The sequence below is a fragment of the Drosophila miranda genome, assembly GCF_003369915.1.
Source record: "Drosophila miranda strain MSH22 chromosome Y unlocalized genomic scaffold, D.miranda_PacBio2.1 Contig_Y1_pilon, whole genome shotgun sequence".
Classification (NCBI taxonomy): domain Eukaryota; kingdom Metazoa; phylum Arthropoda; class Insecta; order Diptera; family Drosophilidae; genus Drosophila; species Drosophila miranda.
In genome coordinates this window covers 15981529-16005723 of record NW_022881603.1, presented here as the reverse complement: position 1 = coordinate 16005723, position 24195 = coordinate 15981529, and the positions used below count along the sequence as shown (strand labels likewise).

General features: G+C 50.0%; 1 pseudogene; it reads left to right on the top strand.

Moving 5' to 3' along the window:
* Positions 1-24195, top strand: part of LOC117190058 — a 260701-nt pseudogene that overhangs the window by 72019 nt on the left and 164487 nt on the right.

Here is a 24195-nt window from a genome sequence, read left to right as displayed (position 1 = left end):
CCGCAGCTCATCAGCAATGCCCTGAGGCCCGTGCCAGGCAAGAAGACCACGTCGCCCAAGCAGTACGACAAGTCAAAAGAAGGTAAGTGTCTCTGTGGCTCCAAAATGGGAGAATCCGATCTGGTTCTAGTAATGCGAGAGGCTCCTCAAGCGCCCCAGGGCGAGCAGGTTCAAGTGAAACCCAATTCGCGTCAATAAATCTGAATTGGTTTCACTTAACTCTGAGCGTTGATCGTTTTCCAGCTCGGTTTGCTCGGTCTCGGCTTGGTCAGTCCCCACTCCCCCCCAGAGAGGGACCCTGTTCGAGGGGTGGTTTGGGCGAATTGGTGGGGGGCAGCACTGCGTATTGGGTTGCAAAGTTTACGTTGGGGGCATCCAGCACGGGCCAACATTTGCAGATTATTTTGTATTTTTTGTATACACAAAATAGTTGAGCATTTGTGGGGAATCTGTTCAGTGGCCTCCCCCTGTGTTGGGATCTATCAATGTACTGCCGATATCTGCATGTGGCACACTCGTACCGAGAATGACACAGACACAAGTTGGACAAAAGTTGAACAGTTTTATAGTTTTTGGAAAATTGTCAATTGATTTTTGTAGCGGGGAAATGACATGACAAATTGTGTAATTATGGATATGTTTGAAAAGAGAATCCTCATTTATGTTGTGTTCTAAAACACACAAATACTCTTGAAGGACTCAATAGTAAATCTATTTAAAGATACCGAAATTTCGAATGTATTCCATAAATTAATGTTTCACTTCTTATTCCCACACCTAAATTATTGTTAAACCTAAACATGCAGTAATTGTGCTTGTATATTTAAATGGAATCATTAGTTCACTGGTATATCGTCTTTTTAAACTAATTAAAAACATTTGCAACGCCGTTTACTTGAAAACAACTCTACATTTTAGTGGAGTGCTCGTACTACGAGCATATGTGTAAATTATGTAGATTATCCACATGAATGAATACAACTAAAGTGATTCTTTGGTTGTCTGTCAGGGCATTTGAACTAAGCGTGCTTATAAAGCTGTGTGCTCAACATATCTGCAAATGGATCCTCAATTGTATTTTCGAATGCATAGCACATCATACGAGAATGAGGGCCCAACCAATTCTATCAGCTGATCAGCTCTTCATCCCCACTAGAGTCGAAATATTGGAGAGAACTGCCTTTTCTATACATGATTTTTGAATGGAACTCAGCTTTTCCAGCTCTTCGCTGTTGAGCGTGTAATCCACGATTATTTCTGACGAGTCTACTTTTTGAAAAAAATCTCTCTCTGGGAGTTTTCTGTAAACACAAATGGTTTTCAAGCCGTACTCAAGTATATAAATATATACATGTAAGAAGGAGTGGGCCAGCTGGCCTATTGAGGGGGCAGCGGAGATAAGCAACAGCAGTAATAACAGCAGCAGAGGAACAGCTGATTAGCAGCAACAGCAGTAGTAACAGCAGCAGCAACAGCAGTAGTAACAGAAGCAGATCAACAGCGGACAGAGAAGAAGAGGAACCGAGCGAAGCAGTGAAAAGGAGAGAACAGCAGCATACGGACGCGACTCAAGCAGCAGCAGAAAATCAGCAGAAATAAGCCGTAACATTAAGAACTTTTGTAAGCACACATACCAGGCCACCGCGATAATAATACGAATAAACAATACTCTAAATAATATCTTACATTTGGGGGCTCAACCAGTCGCGTACTGCCTGTGTAAAGTGGAAAAAAATCAAAAATTGTGTGTCTCATGTCTCAGAAGCCGGCAGCAGACGAAGCGAGACGGAAAAGCAAAAATACGGTGCAAAAAACTGTTTCCGTTACGCCATAGTTACAAACGCTATAGTTACAAACTCGATATGTATATGGTTGCAGTGGAAACATTTTAAATATTTCACTTGTGATTCATTTGCAATTCTTTTATTGACTATATTGCCTTTTTATGTGTACCCTTGTAGGGGGTATTGTGATTTTCACCACACAAATGTCTCCAATGCAAAAATAGTAATACTTTCGATGATATGTTTTAAACATAAAACGGAATCAACAAGATCAGGTGTACATAAGTACATATAACATCGTATCATATGGTGCGCTATGATCTCAAAAACCGACGTTCAAAAAGCAATAGAATTACCGCCCCGCACTCTAACTCCCTCTCTCCGTCTGTGCTTTCTCTCTTTCGCTTGTGCGCTCTCTCCCTCACACACACACACACACACACACACCCCCTTCCCAGCCATAATTGTTATTTTATAAAAATAAATTGTTTTCCCAATAAAAAAAAAAAAAAAAAAAAAAAAAAAAAACACACACACACACACACACAGCGGTACGTGTGGGTGTCATTTCCGGCCTCAATTTCAAAACAAGCTCAAATTTCCATACAATTTTCCGGCTTCGCTCTTCGGCACTTTTGTTCGTGTCGTCTCGTACGCTCTCTGACTCTTGCCAGAGGTGGCCTGTGGCCCCCCGCCACAGGACAGTCATTTCCTCGTAGCCACTTGTTCAGTCAGTCACTAAGCAAAGGAGGAGTCCCCAGCCCCGCATCCTGTTCGAGCCACAGCCACGCCGCTCCTCCACTGCTCCACTGTGCAACCGCAGGGCCCAAACCCAACTTCGTTTTGTGCTGTTGTTGCAGCCCAAGTTGCCACCTTTGCCACAGAAATATTTCAAACACTTGCACCCCACTTCTGGCTCCTGCCGCGTTCCCTCGTTCGCTTCCGCTTTGCGTAGAATAACAGTTACATTATCCTTTTTATTGCCAAACTTTCCAGACACACACACACAGACACATATTTATACATATAGAATGCACCCGTGTGGTGAGCGGGCAGTAGAATACCACCACAGCATGTCACAGCTTGTCGTATGAGGCGACTAAGAAGACACGGGGATGTTCTGCTCCCTCTAAAGAGCACTAAAGCAACTCATAACCGCCGGCACAAGCCAGGTATCCCCCGGATAGGTCTAACACACTTGTGAAACACCTAGCTAATACGAGAAGGCGACTAGGACGGAGACCAGTAAAGTCTTAGGATAGGAACTGGACCCCCCTTTTTTTTGGATTGATGACCCCAGGGCTGACGGAAGCCAGCATTCTAGCACTTTAGTACGCGGAATGAAACCCCGCCGAAATGGCTGCTAGGTTAATGCTGCTTCTGCCCCCGTCCCGTGAAAAATTGGCAAATCTCTAAGCACGCTCCTTGTTCCGTAGCCATTAAATTGGACGTACAGGCTCAGTTGAGTCACTCCTGACTAGCGCGGATCCGGCTCTGAACACCCGACCCCATAAGGGCGGGAGTCAACCCTCGCATGGCCTCCCTGCTTGCATAGACAACCATGGGATCATAACGCGACTGTACAACAGACAAGGACAACGGCTTACGAGTTGGGACCCAACAAAATGAGCAAAAGTATCACACCCATAACGACGAACGACTCAGAAGGCTTCAATAAAAGCAAAAAAATGGCGAGAACGCCAACTGGTGAGCGGACCGACGCCCCGCTGCCGGCCCTCCCTGGCCCGGAGCAGCACCAAAAAGCTCAGGGCAGCACAGCGCTGCGCGATCTAGGACGAGAGATCACGCAGCTAGTGGAGATGCTCGACGATGGCAAGAGGCGATCCATACACCAACCCATGCGGGACTCGATCGAGAGCATAAGGGTGCTGTATGAGCTGGTTGCTATCCAGCTGCACGACGAAGGAGCTAAGGCGGTGATCAGGACCCACCAGTCCTCTCAGACGTCACCGATTTTCAGACCTCTCCCGGAGCCTAAGAGGAAACAGGCTGCAGGTGCACCAACACCCCGGACAAAGAGGACCAAGGCAGCGGTCGAGGTCCAGACCACACCAGGAGTAGCAGTTGAAAAGAACGCCCACGCTGAAAGGGAGAGAAAGGAGCCGGAGGAGACCCCATTTCTGACGGTGACCAACCGGCGCAGAAGGAAGAGGCCGCAAAAGCCGACTGGAGCGCTCGCGGACAAGACGCGACCAGACGCCATCGTCATTGCCACCAAAGGTGAAAAGACCTATGCAGAGATACTGCGCAAGGTTAGGACGGACGAAACCCTGCGTGGACTCGGTGATGCGGTCGCCAGGATCAGGAGGACCCAAAAAGGAGAGCTACTTCTACAGCTCAACAAGTCGGGAGAGGAGACGGAGACGTTTAAAAGTCTGGTAGCCAATACGCTGAAGGAGCACGCAGAAGTCCGTAGCCTGTCGCACCGGGTGACCGTAGAGTGCAAGGACCTGGACGAAATAACCACCACGGAGGATATATGCGAGGCTCTGAGAAGCCAGGTGGAATTGGCGGAGCTGTCTGCGGATGACATCCAGCTGAGAAAGGCATACGGCGGAACCCAGACGGCCACAATCAGGCTGCCAGCGGAGAGCGCTCAAAAGGCTCTGAAAATAGGAGTCCTAAAAGTAGGCTGGGTAAGATGCAGACTGCGTGAGCGAATCAGCGTCACCAAATGCTTCAGATGTCTCGAGTTTGGGCATATGGCACGACAGTGCAGTAGCAAAGTAGATAGGTCCAAGCTGTGTAGAAGATGTGGAAAGGAGAACCACCTGGCAAAGGACTGTAGCTTGGAACCACAGTGCATGCTCTGCAAGGGAACGAGCGCAGACTGGAAGCACGTGGCCGGCAGCGGTAGATGCCCCCAGTTTAGGAACGCCCTGACTAAAAGATCAGCATGAGGTGTACTCAGCTGAACTTAAACCATTGCGAAGCTGCTCAGTCTCTCCTGAGACAAGCAGTCAGGGAGAGGAAGACCGAAGTCGTGCTCATCTGCGAGCCATTCAGGGCGATACCAGGAAGCGGTTGGACCAGCAGCAGTTGCGGCAAGGCGGCCATCTGGGCCGTACAAATCCACCCCCAGGAGATATGCGCAGCCAACGAAGGATTTGTTAGAGCGAGGCTTAGAGAGGTAACCTTCTATAGCTGCTATGCCCCGCCGAGCTGGGACCTAGCGCGCTTCCAAAGTATGCTAGCGCATATAGCGGAAGACGCGCGCGGAAGAGCCCCCGTAGTAATAGCGGGAGACTTTAATGCGTGGTCCGTAGAGTGGGGCAGTAAGGAAACCAACGCCAGAGGCACGTGTCTGCTCGAGGAATTTGCGTCCTTGGACGTAATACTCGCAAACGATGGCAGGAAGCTAACCTACTTCAAGGCGGGTCGAGGGTCCATTATCGACCTAACCTTCATGAGCGTCTCACTCCATAGGGGAGCTACGTGGAGAGTAAGCGAGGAGTTTACGTTCAGCGACCACCAGGCGATCCACTTCGAATGCGGAGCAGCAACGAAAAGACAGCTAGCCAAAATTACCGGACCTAAATGGAAGGGCGACCACCTGGATGTGGAAACCTTCACGGAATATCTGCGCAACGCCAGCTGGAGCCCTGCGCGAGAAACGGCAGAGGGCCTGGCTCAGAAACTGGCGAAGCTCATGGAGGAGGTATGTGATGTGGCAATGCCAAGAAGGAAGCCTTGCAAAAGAGGAGCGCCCTGCTACTGGTGGAATGCGGAGGTTAACCAGCTAAGGAAAGCCTGCCTACGAGCAAGACGGTGCTACCAGAGAGCACGAGGTCGGCCTGAGTTCGAAACCAGGGGAGAGGAACTCCGATCAGCGAAAAGAGCCCTTAAACGTGCCATAAAGAAGAGCAAGTCAGCCTGCTTCAGGCAGATATGCGAGGAGGCGGACGTCAACCCTTGGGGGACGGCATATAAGGTCGTCACCAAGAGGATAAGGAGCCAGTCAACACCGGAAGTGACCTGCCCGATCCTGCTTCGTAGCATCGTGGAGGCCCTATTCCCACAGCACCCGTATAGGGAGGAAAGCGTCTCGAGCCAAGACTCCGAGCTGTGGCAACAGATTTCTGTTGAGGAGGTGATAGCGGCTACCAGGAGAATTGGGGATAAAAAGGCACCAGGACCGGACGGTATCCCAAACAAGGCATTGAAGCTTGGAGCAACCACCAGACCAGAAGTATTTGTTGACACGTTCAACAAATGCCTACGGGAAGGAGTGTTTCCAGAGCAGTGGAAAGTGCAGCGGCTAATACTTCTACCCAAAGGAAATAAGTCCCCGGAGGAACCATCAGGATACCGCCCAATATGTTTGCTGGATACGGTCGGCAAAACCCTGGAGAGAATCGTCTACAACCGACTGCAAGTTGTGATCCAGGAGAAGGAGGCCTTATCGGAGTCCCAGTACGGATTCCGGAAGGCCAAATCAACGGTCGACGCCATCAAGGCAGTCACCGACATTGCATCCAGAGCGATCGAGGGAATAAGATGGAGATTTGGCACAAAGGAGTACTGCGCGGTGGTGACCCTGGATATCCGTAACGCGTTTAACTCAGCGAACTGGTCTCGGATAAACGAGGCGCTCAGGAGAATTGGAGTTCCCACCTACCTGCTTCGGATAATAGCCAGCTACCTGTCGGGTAGGGTACTGAGGTTCGAGACGGAGGAGGGACCAAAGCTCTACAGGGTGACAGCCGGAGTTCCACAGGGATCAGTCTTAGGACCTCTACTGTGGAACATAATGTACGACGACGTCCTGAGACTCCAGCTCCCGCAGGGATGCACGCTTGTCGGTTTCGCTGACGATCTCGCCCTGGTCGTGGTAGCCAAAGAGCTCCGAGATGTCGAGGCGACGGCCAACGAGGCAATCCGGATCGTATCCAACTGGATGGAAAACGCGGGATTGGACCTGGCTGGCCACAAAACGGAGGCTGTACTCATCACGAGTCGGAAGAAGGTGGAGTACGCGACGTTTCGCGTGGGTAATGCGACTATTAAGTCGCAGGAGTCAATCCGGTACCTAGGCGTGATGCTGGATAACCGATTGAACTACCGGTCCCACATCGAGTACGTGAGTCAAAAAGCCTCCCGGATGCAGGCAGCACTCGCAAGGATGGTCCCCAATATTGGTGGACCCAAGGCAGGTCGTCGCATACTCCTGGCGAGAGTAGTGGCCTCGATCCTACTGTACGCTGCGCCGGTGTGGTCTTCAACCCTATCCGGCAACATGAGTCTAAGAAGAAAGATGTCAGTGCCATATCGGCTCTGCGCTCTTCGAGTAGTGTCTGGATATAGGACGGTGTCGGATAACGCAGCCCTGGTCCTCGCGGCCATGATACCGGTGGATATACTAGCGCTCGAGATGACGCATGTATATGAAGCGCGCGCAGGGATGCGAACTAATGCATCGCTAGAGACCATCCGTGCGTCGGAAAGGCGGGCGTCGATAGAAAAATGGCAGGCAAGATGGGACACGGCCACAAATGGACGGTGGACCCATAGACTAATCCCGGACATTGAGTCATGGATAGGGCGGAGAAGCGGAGAGATGAACTACCACCTCACCCAATTCCTGACGGGTCACGGAGGATACAGGAAGGATCTACATAGGTTCAAACACGAGGATACTCCCGAGTGTCCTGAGTGTTCGAATGAGAGCAAGGATCCGGAGCATGTGATCTACCACTGCACGAGGTACCGCTCAAGTGCAGAGTATTTCCCACGACCAGAGGAGCTAATGGCGTTCATGACGGAGTCCGACGAGAACTGGCATCGCGTTCGCAAAACCCTAATAGCCATCCAGAGCGATCTGAGAAGATGCGAAAGGGAGCGACGCGTAGAGGAGAGTGCCTAACGTAGGCAACCCATCCCCGCGAAGTAATACTTTGCGGTGATCCCGCGGGGAATGAGGTGTGCAGCTGTGCGTGGTGGTGAGTTTAGCTGGGAAGCCCCGAAGGGGTAGTCCAGTTCGTTGACTGGTACGGGCCGGTCGCGTCTCTTAGAGATTCTCACCCGCCGCGGCGTATCCATGGGAAAAAAAAAAAAAACATATAGAATGAAGGCAAGAGACGGCAAGACTGTGTAGAATGAGAGAAAGAATGAAACAGAAATACGGCGAAGGACTGAAGAAGGGTAGGAGGGCGGGAGGGTAGTCGAGCCCAGACACAGACATATTTGGCTTGTGGCAAGCTACGACCTACCCCGACCCCGACCCTTGCCTTCCTTTCAGTTTATTGTGCTCGCATTCCCCATTCCCCCCTCTCTCGTTCTCTCATTCACCCATTCTGTCACTCTTTCTCCCTTGCTTCCAGGCTTGGTGACGCTCTGCTTGGTCCCATCGCCGTTGCCAGCGTGCTATAGTGCCCTCGCGGCGTTCGCTACCGACTGCCATGCCGCTCGTCCGCCAGGAGGTCCAGCGGGACCATGCCTGCCACCACTAGTGCGGCGTCCTCTGACACCGTCCGGAAGCAGCATGCAACCCTGAGGACGCAGCGTCTGTATGCGCCTCTGCTGTCCCTGCTGTATGACGGCACCCTCATTGCTGGTGCCCACACAACCGATCCATATAGGATTATGGAGGTGACCACTCCGGCGATGAGCTGTCTGTTGCGTTGTCTTGGCCCTCCAGTGTTGGCCATCATCCTACTGATGGCCGCTGTTGCTGTGGCTGCCTTCGCGCTTACGTACTCCGGGTGCGCCTTGAATGTAAGTCGCTGGTCGAGTACTACCCCTAAGTATTTTAGGGCGGGCTTGGTCCTGATGGCAGTGCTGCCAACCAACACGCACGCCTGTTCGACCACCTTCCTGCTACTTATGAGCACAGCCTCCGTTTTCTTCTCCGCTAGAGACAGTCCGTTCGCTGTGAGCCATGATGTTATTTTTCCCACTGCTGCGTTGCATCTCTGCTCTGCTCCGATGATGTGCTTTGCTACCGTCACTAGCGCGATGTCGTCCGCAAAGCCCACTAGCGTGCAGCCTTCCGGTAGTTCCAGACGCAGGATGTCGTCGTACATCGCATTCCACAGGATCGGCCCTATGACCGAACCCTATGGAATGCCACCGGTGATTATGTGCTGCTTCGCTCCATCTTCCGTGTCGTACAGCAATACGCGGTCCGTGAAATAACTTCGGAGCGTCCGGATCAGGTATTGGGGTGTGCCTCTCCTCGCCCGTGCATCGAGGATGCTCTTCCACCTGGCCGAGTTGAAGGCGTTCCGCACGTCTAGCGTGCACACTAGGCAGTATTCCTTCGAGCCTCCTGCCCATCGCGTTCCTGCAATGGCTTCTCTGGCCAAGCTCGTGACCATCTGGATGGCGTCGATGGTGCTCCTCTGCTTCCTGAATCCGAACTGGAGGGTGGAGAGGCCATTCCGTTGCGTCAGCTCGGCCTCGAGTCGGCTGCATACCAGCCTCTCGAAGATCTTACCCACACCATCTAGCATGCATAGTGGTCGGTATGCCGATGGGTCGCTTAGGTCGCCTGGCTTGGGTACCAGGGCAAGTCTCTGGCGTTTCCATGCTAGTGGTACGTACCGCTCCTGGATGCACTGGTTGTACATCCGTGCGAATACCTCTGGGTGGGCACTGACCAAGCATTTCAGGGCCGCGTTGGGGATTCCGTCGGGTCCTGCCGCCTTGCCGTTCTTCAGTTTGGCAGTGACCTCCTGCACCTCCTTCACCGAGAAGGTGGTGGTGGCCGCCTGTGCCTGATCCTCGACGCTCACAGAGCTGCTGGAAGCATTTGGCCTTGCTGCTTCTAATGGCGTCTCTAAGGGCTCTCCGGCTTGCCTTGAATGCCGCCACTTTGATCCCAATCTGTGGTGTACCTCTGGATCGCTGGTACGCGCGTCGCGCTGCGCAGCACTCCCTCCTTGCTTGGGCGATGTGCTCGTTCCACCATGGTACTGGGCGGTGGTACTACGCTGCATAGCTGCATCACATGCCGCTACGACGGTCCTGGAGATGGATCTCGCGCTTGTTTCGGCGTCCCCGGCGGCAGCTAGGTTCTCTGCTGCTGTTAGAAGCGCGTCTGTATCCAGCGTTGCTTCTTTGTAGCCAGTCAATTGCGCTCGTTGCCCCCTTGTTGCATTCCCGATGGCGGCTGTGTCCGTCATCACAGCCAGGTGGTTGCTGTGCGTGTACGTGCTCAGGACTTGCCACTTTGCGTGGCGAGCGATCTCCGGGCTTGCAAAGGTGAGGTCTATGATAGACACTCGGCCTGCTTTGCTGTATGTCGGGGTGCTTCCTGCGTTCAGGAGACAGACGTTCAGGCTCGCAAATTCCTCCAATAGCGCTGTCCCTCGGGGCGTGTTCCTGGCACAGCCCCAGGTCGTAGCCCAGGCGTTGAAATCGCCCGCTATTATGACCGGGGATCTGTCCTTGGCGTCGTTGGCTATGTCCCTGATGACCGCCTCGTATTCGCTCTGTGTGAATCGGGGGGCTATGTAGCAGCTATATAGGTACGTGCCATTATGTTTGGCTCTCGCATAACCCACCCTAGCCGCTCTATGTGTGAGCTGGCCTGGTTGGGGGCCAGCTTGCCAGATTGCCGCACCGCCGTCTGTGCTTTGGTGCCAGATCGCCTCGCTTCTTTCCTAATAGGGCTCACTGAGGAGCGCTACATCGATCTGCTGCTCCAGCACCGTTTGCGTTAGCAAGTCCTGGGCAGCTTGGCAGTGGTTGAGGTTCAGCTGAAGTAGCTTAACCATCTAGAAGCTGGGAAAGGGCTTTCTTATACTAGGGACAGCTGCGGCTGAGGACCGAGTGGGCTGTTGAGCAAGCGTCTCCGTTGTTGCCCACGCACAGTAGGCACTTTGGGGGGTTGGTGCATTTGTTTTGTACATGCCCCTCTCCGCCACACCTGAAGCAGGTATCCTTCGCCACTGTACGTTGGCTTCTGCATCTCGCTGCCGTGTGGCCATAGGCACAACACTTGAAGCAGCGTGTTGGCGCGATCCGTCGTCGCCTGCGGCACACCACCCAGCCGATTCGCACCTTGCCAAGCTCCAGGAGCTTCTGTGCAAGGGCGGGCTGGAGGTTTAGTGTAGCCACCTGCGTGGCACCATACGCTTTCCGCATCCTCGGCTTTGTTGCTTGGGTCAAGTCCAGGTCGGTCGCTGCTGTAATTGCTTCCAATACCTCATCGCCTGTCGTGAGCTCATCTATGTCGAGCACTTCGACCGCGACTGTCTCCTGAATGGCCTTTACGGCTGCCATCTCTCCTATCGATGCCTGTATTGCCTTCTGCAGTTCCTGTGTGGCAGGGTCAGATGGTTGTTGCATCCTGAGGAGCAGCTCGCCCGAGGCAGTCTTCCTTATGGCCTGGACCTTGCTCTTCAGGGCCTGGAGCGATGGCGCTGCCTTTACCACCTTCAGGATGTCGGCATATGACTTTCCCTCGGTGCACTTCACCAGTACCGCGTCCGGCCGGGCTGTCGGCTTGAGCTTCGCCCGTCGCTCTCGTCTGTGTGTGTGTGTGTGTGTGTGTGTGTTTATACCCGATACTCAAAATGAGTATTGGGGTATATTAGATTTGTGGTAAAAGTGGATGTGTGTAACGTCCAGAAGGAATCGTTTCCGACCCCATAATGTATATATATTCCTGATCAGCATCAATAGCCGAGTCGATTGAGTCCTGTCTGTCTGTCCGTCTGTCCGTCCGTCCGTCCGTCCGTCCGTCCGTCTGTCCGTCCCCTTCAGCGCCTAGTGCTCAAAGACTATAAGAGCTAGAGCAACGATGTTTTGGATCCAGACTTCTGTGATATGTCACTGCTACAAAAATATTTCAAAACTTCGCCCACTTCCGCCCCCACAAACGACGAGTTGAAGGCGTTCCGCACGTCTAGCGTGCACACTAGGCAGTATTCCTTCGAGCCTCCTGCCCATCGCGTTCCTGCAATGGCTTCTCTGGCCAAGCTCGTGACCATCTGGATGGCGTCGATGGTGCTCCTCTGCTTCCTGAATCCGAACTGGAGGGTGGAGAGGCCATTCCGTTGCGTCAGCTCGGCCTCGAGTCGGCTGCATACCAGCCTCTCGAAGATCTTACCCACACCATCTAGCATGCATAGTGGTCGGTATGCCGATGGGTCGCTTAGGTCGCCTGGCTTGGGTACCAGAGCAAGTCTCTGGCGTTTCCATGCTAGTGGTACGTACCGCTCCTGGATGCACTGGTTGTACATCCGTGTGAATACCTCTGGGTGGGAACTGACCAAGCATTTCAGGGCCGCGTTGGGGATTCCGTCGGGTCCTGCCGCCTTGCCGTTCTTCAGTTTGGCAGTGACCTCCTGCACCTCCTTCACCGAGAAGGTGGTGGTGGCCGCCTGTGCCTGATCCTCGACGCTCACAGAGCTGCTGGAAGCATTTGGCCTTGCTGCTTCTAATGGCGTCTCTAAGGGCTCTCCGGTTTGCCTTGAATGCCGCCACTTTGATCCCAAACTGTGGTGTACCTCTGGATCGCTGGTACGCGCGTCGCGCTGCGCAGCACTCCCTCCTTGCTTGGGCGATGTGCTCGTTCCACCATGGTACTGGGCGGTGGTACTACGCTGCATAGCTGCATCACATGCCGCTACGACGGTCCTGGAGATGGATCTCGCGCTTGTTTCGGCGTCCCCGGCGGCAGCTAGGTTCTCTGCTGCTGTTAGAAGCGCGTCTGTATCCAGCGTTGCTTCTTTGTAGCCAGTCAATTGCGCTCGTTGCCCCCTTGTTGCATTCCCGATGGCGGCTGTGTCCGTCATCACAGCCAGGTGGTTGCTGTGCGTGTACGTGCTCAGGACTTGCCACTTTGCGTGGCGAGCGATCCCCGGGCTGCTTTGCTGTATGTCGGGGTGCTTCCTGCGTTCAGGAGACAGACGTTCAGGCTCGCAAATTCCTCCAATAGCGCTGTCCCTCGGGGCGTGTTCCTGGCACAGCCCCAGGTCGTAGCCCAGGCGTTGAAATCGCCCGCTATTATGACCGGGGATCTGTCCTTGGCGTCGTTGGCTATGTCCCTGATGACCGCCTCGTATTCGCTCTGTGTGAATCGGGGGGCTATGTAGCAGCTATATAGGTACGTGCCATTATGTTTGGCTCTCGCATAACCCACCCTAGCCGCTCTATGTGTGAGCTGGCCTGGTTGGGGGCCAGCTTGCCAGATTGCCGCACCGCCGTCTGTGCTTTGGTGCCAGATCGCTTCGCTTCTTTCCTAATAGGGCTCACTGAGGAGCGCTACGTCGATCTTTTGCTCCAGCACCGTTTGCGTTAGCAAGTCCTGGGCAGCTTGGCAGTGGTTGAGGTTCAGCTGAAGTAGCTTAACCATCTAGAAGCTGGGAAAGGGCTTTCTTATACTAGGGACAGCTGCGGCTGAGGACCGAGTGGGCTGTTGAGCGAGCGTCTCCGTTGTTGCCCACGCACAGTAGGCACTTTGGGGGGTTGGTGCATTTGTTTTGTACATGCCCCTCTCCGCCACACCTGAAGCAGGTATCCTTCGCCACTGTACGTTTACTTCTGCATCTCGCTGCCGTGTGGCCATAGGCACAACACTTGAAGCAGCGTGTTGGCGCGATCCGTCGTCGCCTGCGGCACACCACCCAGCCGATTCGCACCTTGCCAAGCTCCAGGAGCTTCTGTGCAAGGGCGGGCTGGAGGTTTAGTGTAGCCACCTGCGTGGCACCATACGCTTTCCGCATCCTCGGCTTTGTTGCTTGGGTCAAGTCCAGGTCGGTCGCTGCTGTAATTGCTTCCAATACCTCATCGCCTGTCGTGAGCTCATCTATGTCGAGCACTTCGACCGCGACTGTCTCCTGAATGGCCTTTACGGCTGCCATCTCTCCTATCGATGCCTGTATTGCCTTCTGCAGTTCCTGTGTGGCAGGGTCAGATGGTTGTTGCATCCTGAGGAGCAGCTCGCCCGAGGCAGTCTTCCTTATGGCCTGGACCTTGCTCTTCAGGGCCTGGAGCGATGGCGCTGCCTTTACCACCTTCAGGATGTCGGCATATGACTTTCCCTCGGTGCACTTCACCAGTACCGCGTCCGGCCGGGCTGTCGGCTTGAGCTTCGCCCGTCGCTCTCGTCTGTGTGTGTGTGTGTGTGTGTTTATACCCGATACTCAAAATGAGTATTGGGGTATATTAGATTTGTGGTAAAAGTGGATGTGTGTAACGTCCAGAAGGAATCGTTTCCGACCCCATAATGTATATATATTCCTGATCAGCATCAATAGCCGAGTCGATTGAGTCCTGTCTGTCTGTCCGTCTGTCCGTCCGTCCGTCCGTCTGTCCGTCCCCTTCAGCGCCTAGTGCTCAAAGACTATAAGAGCTAGAGCAACGATGTTTTGGATCCAGACTTCTGTGATATGTCACTGCTACAAAAATATTTCAAAACTTCGCCCACTTCCGCCCCCACAAAGGACGAAAATCTGTGGCATCAACATTTTTAAAGATACGATAAAACCAAAAACGCAGAATCGTAGACGATGACTATATGTTCTAGAATGTAAAATCTCAACCAGATCGTATAATTTTTATAGCCAGAATCAAGAAAACAATTTCATTCTTTCTCGCTCTGTCTCTCTCTAACACACAGGTTTCATGGTCGGTTTTGCCAATTGCAAAATATGAGTTCAAGGATCTCAGAACCTATAAGAGCCAGAGCAACCAAATTTGGTATCCACCCTCCTGTGATATCGGACCTTGACCGTTTCGTGTCCAAATTTCGCAACACCCCCTTCCGCCCCCGCAAAGGACGAAAATCTGGGGCATCCACAAATCTCAGAGACTGTTAAGGCTAAAGTAACCAAATTTGGTATCCGCACTTCTGTTAGATCTCACTATAAAACGTATATCTCAGAATTTCAACCCAGCCCCTTCCGCCCCACAAAGGACGAAAATCTATTGCATCCACAATATTGCACATTCGAGAAAACTAAAAACGCAGAATCATAGATAATGACAATATCTATCAGATTGCTGAATCTGTATCAGATCGGATAATTTTTATAGCCAAAAGGAACAAATCAATTTGCAGTGGCTAAGCAGCGCCCGACGTCACGCTAAGACTGATTTTCTGTCTCTCTCGCACGCACTCTTTGTCGTGTCGTTCAATATTAGCGGCGTCTGCCGGAGGAGAGCCATACTGACTAAGTATCGGGTATAAATGTAGAGTTGCGGTCTCCGCATCAACTCACAACGTTCCCCCTCGTTTTTTTTTTTTTATTCCATATTTTATTAGGTAGTGAAAAACAGAAAGGAGGAAAAGCGTTTACATGGTATATACAGCAGTATAGAATTAGTATTATAGAAAGAAGAATTAGGGACTTCGACTCTTGGGATTAGGGTGTGCGTCCATCTCCCCTTCGTCGACTCCGTCCATCTGCGCTGCCACTCGGCCATTGTTTGCTGCCGCTCCCGTTGTCCGATAGCGTCACTATTTGGCTCCGCCGGCGCTATATCTCTTCGCGCCGCCTCCCTTGCTAAAAGGTCGATTGGTGCCGTCCCAGCAATGATCAGAGCAGCGTCGTCGGATACCGTGCGGAATGCACTGCATACTCGCAGGGCTCCCAGCCGATATGTTGCCTGAATCTTCCTCATATATGCTTTTGTGTTGGCCGCCTTCGCCCAGACCGCTGCACCGTATAGTACTGTCGCCTTTAGCACGTTGTGTAGTAGGAGCCGCCGTCCTTGCTTCGGGCCCCTCGTGTTGAGCATTATTTTGTTTAGTGCCCTACCCAGCGCCGCAGCTCTTATGCTCACCTGGCTGAGGTGCTCACGAAAGCATAGCCGTGTGTCATGCATCACTCCCAGGTACCGTATGGCTCTCACGGACTCTATCCTGCAAGTTCCCACGTTTACCAGCGCTGTTTCGGTTTTTTTGCGGCTGCTGATCAGGACTACTTCCGTTTTGTGGTCGGCCAGTTGTAGCCCAGCGGAGCCCAGCCACTCTCTGATTCTCCTTGTTGAGGCGTCACATTTGCCTTCCGCATCCTTGAGATTTTTTGCTACGGCCACTAGTGCCACGTCGTCGGCGAACCCTATAATTTTCGTGTCCTCGGGTACTTGCAGACGCAGGATGCCATCATACATAGCGTTCCAAAGTAGTGGCCCACCGATCCTTGTGGGACGCCGCCAGTTATCTCGTGTCTCTTAGTACCTTCTTCCGTCTCATACATTAGCACCCGGTCCCGGAAGTAGTCTTGGACCATGCGAATGAGATGGCCTTCAACTCCAAAGCCCGTTAGCGCCCTCAGGATGCAATCCCAGTTGGCAGTGTTGAACGCGTTTCGTACGTCTAGTGTCACCACGATGCAGTATTTTTTGGCACCGCCCTTCCAACGGGTGCCTTCGATTGCCTTTGCTGCAATGTCTGCCACCGTCTAGTGTGGAGTGGCCCCTGCGGAAACCAAATTGCTGGATGGCTCGCTCTAGCCTTGTGCAAATGATCTTCTCGAGGATTTTCCCCGCGGTGTCCAATAGGCATATCGGCCTGTAGGACGAGGGCTCCTCTAGCGGTTTGTCTGGCTTCGGGATCAGCACTAGCTTCTGTAGCTTCCATCGCTCCGGGAAGATTCCTTCCGCCCAGCATCTGCCGAACATCCTTGCGAACATTTCCGGGTGGAGCATAATGGCCGTCTTTAGTGCTCTGTTTGGGATGCCATCTGGGCCCGGAGCCTTAGCAACTGGGATACTCCTAGCTGCGGCCTTGACCTCTGCCTCGCTAATTTGCTCTAGCTCACTTTGGTTCTCCGCATACTCCTGCGTTGGTGGGATGCCCCCCTGAGGCATACGGGGGAATAGAGTCTCCACGATATTCTTCATTTTCTCTGCTTTAACCGGTGCCTTCGGTTTCAGGGCAATCATTTTTTTTATTATCAACTTGTAGGCCCTTCCCCAGATGTCATGCTCCGCTGAGTCGCAGAGTTCCAGAAAGCACTTCCGCTTGCTATCCCGAATGGCTAGCTTCAGGTCCCTGCAAGCAGCTGTGTATTCGCCCTAGAGTTGCGTATAATTTTCCCGGCGACGCGCTCTCTGGTACTGCCTGCGGGCCTGCAGGCATTTCCGTCGCGAATCCTTAATCTGCTGGTTCCACCAGTAAACCGGCTGGTCGTGACTCCTGTACTCGTAGCGTCTCTCCATGCTCGCCCTGCAGGCGTGCAGCACTGCCTCCATCACTCTGTCTGCCTCGCTAAAGGCATCGGCCGCTGGCGGTGGGGTGACCAGGTTCGCGGAAAAGTCCGCTGTGTTGAATGATCCGGCTTTGAAGCCCATCCTTGCTACCTGGGGATTCCTTGCCTGGCGGGCTCTGCTGCCAGTGGTTATTTCGCAACATATTGCAAAGTGATCGCTTGCCGTGTAGGTATCGCTCAGCTTCCACTCAGCCCGCGTATAAAGAGAGCTGCTGACGAAAGTCAGGTCTATGCACGATCCGATGCCGCCCCTGTTGAAGGTGTGTTTATTTCCTGCGTTCAGCAGGGCAATATCGAGTGAGGCCAGGCTCTCCAGTAAAATTCTTCCTCTGGCGTTTGTTGACGGGCAGCCCCAGTCTTCAGCCCAGGCATTGAAATCCCCCGCTATCACCACTCCAGAACGACCTCTTGCATCCTCGGCTAGCTCGTCTAGGACGGCCGAGAACTCGTTAGCCTGCAGGCTCGGCGGTAGGTAGCAACTGTAGACCCAGAGTTCCTCGATCTTAGCTCTGACGTAGTGGTTTGCGGACTCCACTGATTTCATCCGGCTCGGCCGTCTTCCGCAGACCCAGATCGCCGCCTTTCCTGAAGCGTCCACTGCAAAGTTAGCGTCACTCCTCGTCCTCTACGGCTCACTAAGGATAGCTACGTCCACATTTTCCTCCCTGGTCGTTTGGCTCAACAGATCTTGAGCTGCCGCGCAATGGTTTAGGTTCAGTTGCAGGAACTTCACTTTATACGCTGGGTACGTGAGCCTTCCTGCACCATTGGGCATCTCCTGCTGCCAACATAGTGATTGGTGTCCTGACGGTTTCCCTCTGTACATACAGAGCACTTTGGCTCCTTTTGGCACGTTGCTGCTTTGTGGCCGCTCTCGCCACACTTGAGGCAGCAACCCGAGCGGTCTACAGCGCTTGTGCAGTTCGCCGCTATATGGCCGAGCTGCAGGCATTTATAGCACCTCCTTTGTGCTTGCCGTTCACTGACCCGGCATCTGGTCCAACCAATCCTCAGCCTGCCCTCTTTGAGCAGTTCCTTGGCGACCGACGGTGGGAGGCAAACTATTGCCATTTGCGTGCCGGCGAAGGCCTGTCTAAGGCTTTTGACCGCACTGGTAACCACCTCTTGCCCCGCCTGTTTTGCAATTGCAGCAACAACATCCTCTTTTGTGACCAGGGTGTCGAGATCCCTTATCTCCACGCAGGATTCCTCTGACACGGCTCTGATGCCCACTTGGTTTCCCAACGCCAGCTGGATGTCTTCTTTCATCCTCTCGCTGCTGCTGCACACGCCCTTCAGTTCAAGCAGTAGATCTCCTTTCGCTGTTCGCCTGACCCGGTTGACGTTTTCGCTGACGGCCTTCAGCTTGTCGTCCTGCCGCCTGGTGACCATCCGCAGCATATCGCTGTATGTTAGGTTGCCCTGAGGTTGGATGATTATGACATCCGGCCTGTGTCTCCTTTCGGTCCGCTCCCGCTTTGATTTTCTGTCGACGAGTTGCCACTTCTGCAGCTTACTACTGGGGGTATCCACTCTAGTTACTGGTGCGGTTGTGGGAGTGCTCTCGCAGCCCGCTGTCGCATGTCCTTGACCTGGGTCTGGCAACATCAGTTTGTGGGGGACTCGGATCTGCGGCGGTCCCTTGTACCGCTTTGGTGAGAAACGCCTGCTCTTGTGTGACTCCTCTCGTACCCGCTTGTACACGCTTCCTCTCTTATCTGCCTCCCTCTCTGGCGAGGTCTGTTATTCAATTTCAACCAGACCATGGATTATTATTTTTTTTCCATATTTTCCATTTCCCCATTTGCTTTGTTGGGTTTTCCAGCTCTCCCCGGGAAATGCAACTTTTTGCATATCTTAATGCGAAGAGTACATTGTTGAAGGTTTTTATTGGCCTGGCTAATAGGATCTTCGATCTAAGGGAAAAGGAAACTTTTGCAAGAGAGATAATCCCATTGTTGGCAACTAATTTCTGGGACAAAAGTTTTCTTACTCTCGTCCTACCTCTTGGTACTTCTTTTTTGGTGGGTTTTGTCCATTAAGTCTGGTTGTGCACCCCAAATTTAATTAAAAAACTTGACAACAACTAATGCAAACACTTGAACACCCACACAGACACAAAGTGACTTTGAATTTTATCAACCCCGAATTGCAACAAAACGAAAGGGTAGAAGTAGAACCAGCAGAAGGAGATAGCGAATGCCATAAGCCTTGGAACCCGCCCCCTCCCCCTTACTGCGAGCTTTGTTGCAGTTGTTGTTGCCTCCTTACCGCCGTCGCTGCCGCCATATTTACGTTGTATTTGTTTACGCTTTTATTGTGTGTTTTAGCGCACGAATTTAAATATTTGCTGGTTTTTCTTTCCCCACGTCTACCAGGACAAAGATTTTGCCAGAGACGCAAGTACTGGCTAAACGAGCCAGCAGTATTCCTTGCCTAGAACATTAATGTATGTATTCGATTTCTTTTCGATTTATATTTTTAACAGTATAAAATAATCCACTAGGCTAATTCGTTAAGAGCATAAAAGTAAGCTTTCATTTCAATAATGTGTTCGCACACTTGTTGCATTATTATTTGGTAGTCAAGGACATATGAGATATGGTTTTATGGTAATGTGGGGATTGCTTTTAGTTTTTAGTAGGTATACATATTATTTCATCACTCTCCTGTCGCAACCCGAGACTCCTTTAAGCTTCTTTTGAAGATTCTGTTGGGTTGCGGCTGCCTCGTTTGGCCAGTACTTAAGGACAAAATTTGAGTAGCGCAGGTTTCGTGTTGCTCTTATTGCACTTTTACACTGCCCCGCTCTCGTTCGCTCTCGCAGTCTCTGCTTGCGTCCCTCCCCCGTGCTGTCTGTTTGTGTATGTGCAAGCGCCAAAGTGATTTACTGTTATAAATATTTTCTTGTGAGCTTTTTAAGTACTTTTTCTTTTCCTTTCTTTTGGTGTGCCCCCGCCGCCGCTGCCGCCGCCGCACAGCGGCTTGCTAAATTAATAACTTCTGAACAAATAGAGATAACTTCATGAAACAAACTGCATTTGAAAGAAAAATCTTTCAAAATTTTATCTGCTTAAGTACATTATGCTACAGTGTCTAAAAGCTTCACAATAATGGGTTAAAGTTGAACTTTGTTGCCGGTGCATATTTTCCAATGTAAAATGCTCAATTTATATTTTTTGTTTATCGAAAATTACTTTTAATGGTGTTTTGTACTATAAAATATTTTTTTTAAATTAATTTTCAACTAAACCTAATATTAAAAAATGTAAATAAAAAAAAATTATTTTTTTTAATCTGAAAGTTGGTTTAGTTTTGTTGTTTCTGTAAAATAATCCTCCACTTTCTGTTTAGTGGGAGGAATATCTAATAAACTTATCATTTCTGAAGAATAACTGTTTGCCGATTTAATTTGTGATCACACATATCTAATGGATGAAATATATGGATCTGAACAGGCTGCCAACATGTTGAAAAGGTCTTGGTTTTGCTTAATTCGTGATGTCTTGCACGTATTCATATTCCTGTATTTTTTGTGGTCTTTGTTTCTTGTTTCCTGGGCTTCCTCTGACATCTCTCCAATTGGTAGGCTCTGATGTTCAATTAAAAAAATATTTAAAATGACACCCAATCTTTTGATAATGTCAATATCCACCCCAGTTATTTCTGCAGTAATTTCGTTTTTCTCAAAGAATGTCCGTGAAGAGTTTCCATCGTTTGTGTTTCCAAATCCTTGTTTGGGGCAGTCCACCTTCAGTGATAGTTTGTCTAAGAATTTTGTTCAATAATTTTTTCCTAGTCTTTTGTATTTCGTTGGCTGGCGTGCTGTTGTCAAAAGATTCCCCCTCTCGCGGAATGGTGTATGCAAGCTTTCAAATAAACTAAATAAATTCCATATTCTAAATTTTCCTCTTCAATTATGGAATCATCCAAATTTTGAAATTCCTTCTGTGTTTTTTTGCAAAATGCGCATTTCAAGGTCGATTTAGTATTAGTAAGTTCGTTAAGAACTTTTCCATCAATCATAGTAAGGAAAAATTCAAAATTAACACTAATCGATTTTTCTTCGTTGACTTTATGTACAAAGGGTCTTATATTTGAAATCTGATTCTTAATATCACTTATAGTGTTTTTTTTTTAGTTCCGAAGATTCCTTGGCGTATAATATAGGACGGCAATAATGAGCAGACGAAGGTCGAGGATTTTTCCAATATTCCGATGTATCCGACTTAAGCCGCAGTGGTACCAAAGAAACCATAAACATGTTATTTATTTATTTATTAAATTAACAAATTATCTGTTAATAATGGTACTCAGTTACTAAAGGCGGAAAAAGATAAGTTAAAAGTTAGCTAAATTTAAATGATTATAAATATTGAATGCAATTATTTTCAGAGACAGTTCAGGGGATATGGTTTGACAGAGGGAGTTATAATTATGGCATAAAACCCTAAAAGGTTCATGATCAGCATAATTAGACCTACATATGGGTAGACGGATAGGCCTTAAAGTACGGGTAGGTCTAGATGGAACGGCCAAGTCAATCTGACCCAAGAGAGTTTGGGAGTCAACAGTCCCAAGAAGGAGCTTGCGCACGAACATTACGCCATTGCATATTCTGCGATGGTGCAACGACGGCAGGTCAATAAGATTTAGCCTAGACCGGTAGGGTGGCAAGATTCTACCCGAGTCCCAGTTAAAGTTCCGAAGGGCAAAAATTAAAAATTGCTTTTGCACGGATTCAATAACAGCCTGCTGCTCTTTATACTGCGGGCTCCACACAAAAGAACAATACTCCAATATAGGACGTACTAACGAGATGTACAGTTGTTTCGTAACGTACGGGTCGTCAAACTCCTTGGACCAACGCTTGATGAACGCTAAAGCACCCTTAGCTTTATTTACAGTTGCAGCTATATGGGTGTTAAAACACATCTTATGATCAACGAGGCGGAACGTTGTGAGTTGCTGCGGAGACCGTTACTCTACAGTTATACCCGATACTAAGTCAGTATGGCTCTCCTCCGGCAGACGCCGCTAATATTAAACGACACGACAAGGAGTGCGTGCGAGAGAGACAGAAAATCAGTCTGAGCGTGACGTCGGGTGCTGCGTAGCCAGTGCAAATTGATTTGTTCCTTTTGGCTATAAAAATGATCTGATCTGATCCAGATTTAGCAATCTGAAATATATGATCATTATCTATGATTCTGCGTTTTTAGTTTTCTCGTATCCTCAATATTGTGGATGCAACAGATTTTCGTCCTTTGTGGGGGCGGAAGGGGGGGGGGCGAAATTTTGAGATATACGTTTTATAGTGAGATCTAACAGGAGTGCGGATACCAAATTTGGTTACTCTAGCCTTAATAGTCTCTGAGATTTATGAATATCCCCAGATTTTCATCCTTTGCGGGGGCGGAAGGGGGTGTGGCGAAATTTTGAAACAAACTCGTCTCGGTCCGATGTATTAGGAGTGTGGACACCAAATTTGGTTGCTCTAGCTTTTATAGTCTCTGAGATCTAGGCGCTAATGTTTTACTCTAAGCAAAGCCGGCTATGCTACGTGTGTGTTATAGAGAGACAGGGCGAGAAAAAATTGTTTTCTTGATTCTGGCTATAATAATTATACGATCTGGTTCAGATTTTGCACTCTAGAAGATATAGTCATCTTCTACGATTCTGCGTTTTTAGTTTTCTCGTATCGTCGAAATTGTGGATGCCACAGATTTTCGCCCTTTGTGGGGGCGGAAGTGGGCGGGGCAAAGTTTTGAAATATTCTTGTAGCAGTCACAGTCACAGTCACAGTCACAGTAGACATATCACAGAAGTCTGGATCCAAAACATCGTTGCTCTCGCTCTTATAGTCTTTGAGCACTAGGCGCTGAAGGGGACAGACAGACATGGCTCAATCGACTCGGCTATTGATGCTGATCAAGAATATATATACTTTATGGGGTCGGAAACGATTCCTTTTGACGTTACACACATCCACTTTTACCACAAATCTAATATACCCCAATACTCATTTTGAGTATCGGGTATAAAAAGGACTCCGAGGTCATTTGAACTTCGCTCAAGGACATGATTTCCTAGAATATATGGGACAAAATGAGCAGCGCGACGGTGAAATGTCATAAGTTTGCATTTGGAAAGGTTCAGAAAAAGAAGATTAGTTGAACACCACAATAGTAGTTCACTTAGATCAAGTTGAAGGCGTGTGTGCAAATACCAATCAGAGTAAGAAAGACAGATTTTGACATCATCAGCATACATTAGTGTAGTAGAGTATGTTATAACTTGAGGAAGGTCATTCACAAATAAAATAAACAGAAGCGGGCCCAGATGACTTCGCTGTGGCACACCTGAAGTAACATTAACAGTATTTGACAACACGTTAGAAAACAAAACACGTTGAGTACGGTTAGAGAGATAGGACAAAATCCAATCTAGAAGATTCGTTGGGAACCCTAATAAAGAGAGCTTGTGAATAAGCAGAGCATGGTTCACAGAATCGAATGCCTTGCTGAAGTCCGTAAAAACTACATCCGTCTGCAAACCAATTTGAAAACCACGGTGGATTAGGTTAGAAAACTCAAGAAGGTTAGTCGATGTTGAACGATGTCTGAAAAAACCGTGTTGCGACGGAGATATCAAGCTGCAACAAAGATGTTACAGTTGCCGGGTGACCAGGAACTCAAGAAGCTTCGGGATGGCGGAAAGCTTTGCGAAAGCACGATAGTTTTCAATGTTTGATCTTGAACCGTTTTTGTGAACTGTATGTACTGAACTGAATGTAGGACTCATTCCAAATTACTGGGAGACAAGACTGTTCCAAGGAGAGGTTGAAAAGAAAGGTCAAGGGTTTGCAAAGGGACTGGGCACAGTGTTTTAAGATGCAACTGGGTACCTTATCTGGACCCGCAGAAAACGATATGTCCATAGATGACAAACCTTCCAGAACAACGGTTTCCTCGAAAAAGGGCAGAAAAATGCTGTTAGCTTGAGGTAGCTGGTACGGATACGGAGTGGATGCGTTGTAAATATGAGACGAGTACGTTGTTTAGAAAAAGTTAGCGAATAAATTTGCAATACCAACAGCAGAAGCTTCTGTTTTGTTCTGGTAATGAAGGGACGGAGGAAAAACGTTTGACTTGCGCTTAGAGTTAACGAACGAATAGAATTTTTTAGGACCACTACGAAAGTTACTACTACATTGTGAAAGGTAA